The following is a 7,536-nucleotide window of genomic DNA, read 5'->3' on the forward strand; positions in this document are numbered from 1 at the left end:
ACCTGCCGCTTCCGCTGACCCCGCCTCCCCACCCACTCCCTCTCCTCCCTCCCTCCGGAGTTTACTCTTGCGAGCCATACTGCTCCCGCCGCCCGCCGAAACCCTGAGCGGGAGCGAAAGACCTGAAGCCCAGCTAAGAATCCGCGTGCTAACAGCGCACTGGCAACGCCTCCCTTCTGCCTTAGCGACAGGCTCTGGCCGCCCGCAAACTTCACTTCCCAGGCTCCTTTGCGCCAAAATCACAAGCAGAACACAGGGCCACGGCGCAGTGCACGCCGGCCATTGTAGTCCAGCATCTGGGAGCCCTCGCCGGTCTTCTCGCTCTCTCCGCGAGGTACTCCGGGTGGACTTAGACTGTGTGCTGTCTGCTTCGCCCTGGCCAACCCCACAGCTTTAACTTCCTGAGGTTCCGAGGTAGAAGAGCTTTGAAAGACGCAAGCGTTGTCGGCCCCCTGCAGGTTCAGGGTTCGCTTTATGTTTTAAGTGCTGGAAACTTCCAGTTCTGTCACCTCGCCTCTCCCTTAGGCAACAGCGGGTCAGTCATTTGGCTGCATCTGAGGTAACTGCCTGACATTTAGGGAACGAACCCACAGTCTATTCAGTTTCCCAGGCGAAGAGATCTCGGAAAGTGAGAAATTTTTCAAGACTTAGGGAAAAGATGAGCTTTTCATAGAAAAAAAAATTATGGGGACTTGGGTGTAGCTGGCTGAAAACTTCAGAAGGGAAATTTTTTATGCTGCACGAAATGTGGTCTTGGAGGACAGAGGCCTACTGAGACTTCTGTACCTCCCCATCTCCCGTAGTCGCATCCTATTACAGTGCTCGGCAATTTAGCACTTTTCAGTTGTTAGGAAATGAAGTCTATGTTGTGCCAGAGAAAATAACGAGGTGTGGTGTGATCTTTTGGTTGAATACAGTCTTCAGTTGCACTTTTATATCTTAGCAATTGTGCATTTACTGTTATTTCTGTAAATTGCGAAGGGCCATGCTGAAGCTAACCCACTCAAAGTTTGCTGAGAAGTACTGTGTAGCACTGGGGATTTATGCACAAGTCTGAGGGAAATATGTTCTAATTTTTCTCGAAAACTCACAAATTCTGAATTATATACCACTGTCCCTGTGTTATGACTTGTCCTTATCTGTCTTCTTTCATAATGTCCCTCGAGAAAATATTTCTTTGTGTATCATTACCTCAGTAGTGAAGATACATTACATCTTCATAAAGGTTTTTTTTTTGTTTTGCATCTTGTAACCATTTTTCTAGACTGTTTACAATTGAAGGCATATTAAAATCACTTACTAAAAGTGCTTTTGAAATCATCAGTGCCTAATTAGTTACCAATTTGACTCAGAATTGCTTTTGTAGCATCAGTTTTATAATAATCTACATTAGTCAGGATGGAACAGATTATGGTGCATTAGCAAAAATCCAAAAATCTTAGTGCCTTTAAAATAAAAAAGTTCGTTTTCTGCTTGTCTACATGCTCGTGTTTTGAAGTGAGGGGGCTTTCTTCTAGCAACTGGGTACTAAGGGAGATGCCAGTGGCTGAACCTTTCCTTGTGGTTTGGTAGGCAGAAGGAAGGCGAGGGATGGTAAACTGGTTCTTCCTAAAGTGATATAAGTCAGTTTTACTCATATTTCATTGAACAAAGCAAATCATACAGTTATGTCTATCTTCACAGGAGCAGAGGATGTGTAATCCTACTATTTGCCCAGAAGAAAAATAAGATTTATTGTTGAATAGCACCAAATATGGTTGAAATCCATCTTTCTAGTCATCAATTTACAGTTCACTCTGTATAATATAAAATATCGCTTCTATCCCAAGTGAGAGTCAGAAAGATCTATTTAGTAAGGCATCATACTAAAGTCTAGCATCTCTGATGCTAAGTAGTCTCTATATTAAAACTGGATAAAGCTTCTCTTGTTATAAAGATGTAAAAAGCATAGTGTCAATCCTACACACACACACACGCACACACACACACAAACACACAGTCAACATACAGTGATGAGACAGGGACAAAGTAACTACGATATCTCAGTTCATTTTGTGCTATCACACAGAATAATAGAGACTGGCTGATTTATAAAGAACAGAAATTTATTTCTCACAGATCTGGAGGCTAGAAAATCCAAAACAATTGTGCTGGCATCTTGCTAGAGACTTCTTGCTGTATCATTCCATGTGGAAAGACAGAGGGGGCAAGAGATTTAAAAAGAGCAGTACTCCACCTTTTCTAACAAACACACTCCAGAGATAACAAATCCATTCACTCCACCCTCATGGGCTAATCACCTCTTGTTAGGAACCACCTCCCAATACTATTGCCTTGTGAATAAAATTTCCAACACATACTTTTGGGAGGGGGGAGCATATTCAAAAGCAATATTATAAACACTCCTATTTAGAAAAATGGAAATGAAGAGATATACATAAAATATTTAGCAAATGTTTTTACCATAGTTAACATTGATTTCCTACTTTTCAGCCTCCAGCAAGTTTCTTGGCTGAGATTGCTAATGGTGGAAACTGCAAGATTGGCTTCATCTACTATACCTGTAAGTTATGGCTATATATATTTTAAATTTTCTGTAACTTTGTAACCTTCTGGTACCAATTTCAACGTTCGTAAGAATATTCCAGGTTAAAAAGATCAAAATCTCAGTGCGTTGAATACAAAAGTTTACTATAATATCTGTCCTCCAGGTCAGTGTGCAAGTAGGTGGGGAGAACTATTCCATGTCCATTCAAGACCAGGGCTTGTGGAGCTCAATCATCTGGAAACTTCCCATTCTCTGTGACAAGAGAAAGATGATACAGAATCACAGTCTAGTCCTTAAGGCTTCTAACAGAAGGGACACATTTAAATGGATAAAGTAAATTATAAGGCCAGGCCTAATTTCCAAAAAATGATATATTAGATATCTTTGAGTGGATAGCAAACTACCCTCAAACTCAATAGCTTAATATGCCAACTATTGAATTAGCTCATGGTACTATGGAATAATCATCTGTGCTAGGATAAATTGAACATTTCTGCAGGCCTTACTTGGGCTCACCCAGGTGTTTATGGTAACCTGCTTGTCAGCTAGGAAACTCTATTTATGAAGGTTACCGGACAGCTGGGACAACAGTTCCCAGTGTTCCTTATCCTCAAGAGGTTAGGCTTGTTCAAGTGGTAGTCACAAGAGCAAGAGATCAAGATCCTTAAGTGCTTTTCAAATGTTGAATTGGGTCATAACTGCCCAAGTCTCAATGGCTAATTGACTAAAGCAAGTCACATAAACAAACTCAAAGTCAGTATGGGGAAATAGATTCTGCCACTTCATAGGAGGATCTACAAGTTACATTGCAAATGAGTGGCCATAGACGCAATGACATAATTATTGGTCACTTTTGCAGTCCACTATATATTTGGGAAAATGCAATGTTACCATATGTCCCAAAGAAGAAGGAAAAGAAATATAAACGGGACCAATAGATAACAAATTTCTAGAATTTCTGAGAGGAAGAGAAATGAAGAACATAAATGGAGTTAACATTGGAATTTAGTTATATTTAGAAGAATAAAGAACTTTTCATGTAAACCATGACAGAGCATGCTATAATAACTTAATAAAAATATAAATAGGAATTTAGCTGATAAGTAATTTAATTCTAATCAAATGGTACTGAGCCAGGTACTTAGTTTGTGCCTACTTTTTATTTATTGATTTGACAAATGTTAGGGATATTTATAAACCCAGAGATAAAAAGAGGATCATATCCAAGTTTATTTCCTACACCAAAAATCAATTACAAAGGATTTGAATGTAACAACACAAAATGTTAATGTTCTTGGTAAAGATGTATTTCTCTGCTATCTATATGGTATATATGTTGTATCCCTTATTTATTGCTGCATAACAGGCCAATCCATAACAGAGTGCTTAAAAGAACTATTTGTTATTACTTTCAGTCCATAGGCCACGAGGGCTGTTCTGTTGATCTGGCAAGGCTCTGCAAATCTTGGCAGGGATTGCTAATGCTAGAAAATACAAGATCTAGGTTGGCCTCACACTGGTGTGGTGTGAAGTTTGGTTCCATGTTTGCTGGGAAAATAGGAATGACTGAGCCATGTGTCTTTCATACAGAGGCTAGCTAGAGCTTATTTACATGGTGGCAGCATGTGAGGCACAACAGGGTAAATATTAATGTGCAAGTGCTGTTCTTTGCATAATGTTTGCTTGCTACTATCCCACTGGCCAAAACAAATCACAAGGATAAGGCAGAAATTTTAGTGGGTGGATATTAATTGTCTTAGTCATTCTCTCTCCACCAGAACACAGTACCTGATACCCACAACTTAAAGGATGAGAGGTTTATTTTGACTCATATTTTTAGTCCATGGTCTGCTGGCTCAAAGGCAGAAAAGCAAGATGGAAGGCCCTGGGTAGAAGGAAAGCTCCTCAGGCAATGGCTGCCAGGAAACAGAGAGAGAAAGGAAGAACCAGAAAGGGAAATAAACCCCTCCAGATCATACTCTCAGAGACCAGCCATTTCTGACCAGGCCCCACTTCTTAATAGTAGATCAGCTATTGTGTCACCATGGTCCAGTCCTCTTCCTATGAGTACATGAAGCCTTTGGGGAACAGTCTAGAACTAAACCATGCTAACAAATGGCTACAGAAATATGTGAACAAATTGGGGTCATTAATGCAATCCGGCTACAAGCAAGCATGAATACAAGTTTACTATTATCCACCTAAAAATTGTAAGCATAGGTATAGAGTTATTATACTAAGAGCAAACTGCTAGGCAAATTAATATTTTATTGATTTATTTTACCACTTAACAGCCAAATCTCAATCTAGGCATATTTTAGAAAAACATGATATAAAAGTACAAAAATTTGAATAGTTGTAAATATATTTCCATAGTAGAAAAATACAAATTACAGAGGAGTATGACTTAAGTCAAATTTTTGAGATATTAATCCAAAATGAAGCTATTCTTTTACTTTATAACAAAGATTTAAAAATCCATAGACTAGTAGAATTGTAAAATGCCTATTTAGCTATAAATTATCAACACAAAACACAAAAATACATTTTACAATTTAATTTTAAAATTGAAACCACAACCTGCTTTGTAAGCACAAGGTCCTGAGTTCAATCCCCAGTAACAACAACAACAACAACAACAACAAAAAAAAATTGAAAGATTTTGTATGCCCTGGATATTTACAAGTATGTAATAAAGATGCCTTAATTAACTATGAAAATCTTTTTAGCACTGAGAAACTATCTTTATCTGCCTTAGATTTACATTGTACTATATTTCCTTTAGTTTTGAATTATAACAAATTTACAGATCAAAAATAGAAAAACCACTGACGCTCTGATTTGATCATTGTACATTGTATACATGTAATGAATTATGCTATACTCCAAAAATATGTACAATTAAAATTATAATGTAAAAAAGAAAAATCAGAGATAAATTTGATTAACCAATTATTTATGACATGGAACATATCCCCCTTCCAGAAAATTTCAGACGAATAATCATTTTATGCTAAACTTAATGCAAGTGCTTTAGATTCACCCAGGCTCATGAGCCAAAGATTTCTCTGCATCCTTTTTTCTTACAGACAGTATCACAAGGATATATACATGCTAGTGCATTTACTTTCAATAGTTATGTATTAGAGATACCTAAAATAGATGATGATTTTGTCTTCTTGATGCATTTCCAAATATCATCCACATAATTTTTTTTTACATTTTTTAGAAACAAAGATAAAATTTCACAAGTGGGAATTATAATTGAAGAAACAGAAATATGATGATGATATGCACTTCATTTCTTAGATTATTTGGCATGCCTACTTTTAGTCTAAGACCATTCTTTACATACATAAGAATGGGCAATAACAGCTTGCCTAGTTATGTCATCGATCTCACAGTGGCATCTCAAATATTTGTTTAGTTCAACCAGTGAATATTTTAAAATAATATGGCTATATCCCATTAGCATCTTCATAATAAATTTATAGAATTGGACACAATTTTTTTCTGTATTAGGAAGATTCAGATGTTAAAATATGAGGATAGCTAATACAGAAATAAGGGAGAGCATGCTTTCTAATTTTTTTCAATAATATCGTAAACCTTTGAGCTTGGCACTTGAAATTAATACCATTTACCATCTACTTTCTCTTTCATCCAGGCATGATAATAGGATCTGCTCTATCTCTACTCTTTTTGTGTCTATCTGAGATCACTCCCGAGCCCTAATGGATTATTATCACTTTCATTTTCAGCCTTTTAATAAAATTTCAATGTATTAGAGTCTCAATGATGGCAATTTGATCCAATTTAATCCAATTGCATGGTTCAGTATCAAAGTCAAATAAAAATGTCATCTATAGCACCTAGACTATTACAGTTTAGAAGCAATACAGATCATCTAGGTCAACTCTCTAATTTTGCAGATAGGGAAATTGGGGCTTAAAGATGAAAAGAAATGTATGTAGATCACCCAGTTTATAAGTAGCATACCCAAATTACAGTTCAATTTCTTGATTCTTAGTCTTGATACCTCATACTGTAAGAGGTATCAGGTATTCCATATATGTTCCCATAATTAATTCATTTAGTATAATCTTAAGTATAAATATTTTTACTTTATTACCTTCATATCAGAAAGACTGAAATATAAATTGACTCAGAGAAGTTAAATAACTTATCTGACCTCATTCAGGTAGTTAGTGATAGAATTAGAGCTTGACTCTCTGTTCTGTCAAATGTAACTACTTTTTTTTCTCTCTCTCTCTCTCATTGAGTTTATTGGTACATTTTAGGTATATAGTACAGTTACATTCATCATTGGGATCTTGTACCTTTAAATGAAAGGTCTTGGTTCTCATTTTTCCCCTTGTCTCTGCCCTACCTTCACCCCCTTCCTCCCTTCCCAATTTTTCATTTTCTCATATTTTTTTCTTTTCCCTTATTACCTTTCCCTTGCTCTTCCCACTTCACCTACACCTTTAGCCCTTTTCTTCCTATTTCACATTATCAATTATATCATTAGGATCTTATGAGCCATTATAGTTTTTCACGCCAGAGAAATGATTCGGTATTTATACATGTGTGACTTATTTATAATATGAGTATATCCTCAATATATATCCATTTTCCTATAAGTGACTCTAATTTCTTATTCCTTATGGCTGAGTAGTATTCCATTTTATAGAAAAACTACATCTACTTTATCCAGTCTCCAACTGATAGGCAAGTGGGCTATTTCCAAGTTTTAGCTATTACAAACTGTGCTGCTAAACATAGGTGCGCATATATCACTGTGTTATGATTATTTTAATTCTTTTGGAAAGATATCCAGCAGAGGGATGGCTGTGTCAAATGGAGCCTCTAATCCCAGCTCTTTGAGGTATCTCCATATTGATTTACATAGTGGTTGCACTAGTCTGCACCCCCACCAACAATGGAGAAGGGTTCCTTTCTCTCCACAACCTGCTAACATCTGTTAT

The sequence above is a fragment of the Fukomys damarensis genome, unplaced genomic scaffold (genome assembly GCF_012274545.1).
Source record: "Fukomys damarensis isolate Sample0158 unplaced genomic scaffold, DMR_v1.0_HiC HiC_scaffold_35, whole genome shotgun sequence".
NCBI lineage: Eukaryota > Metazoa > Chordata > Mammalia > Rodentia > Bathyergidae > Fukomys > Fukomys damarensis.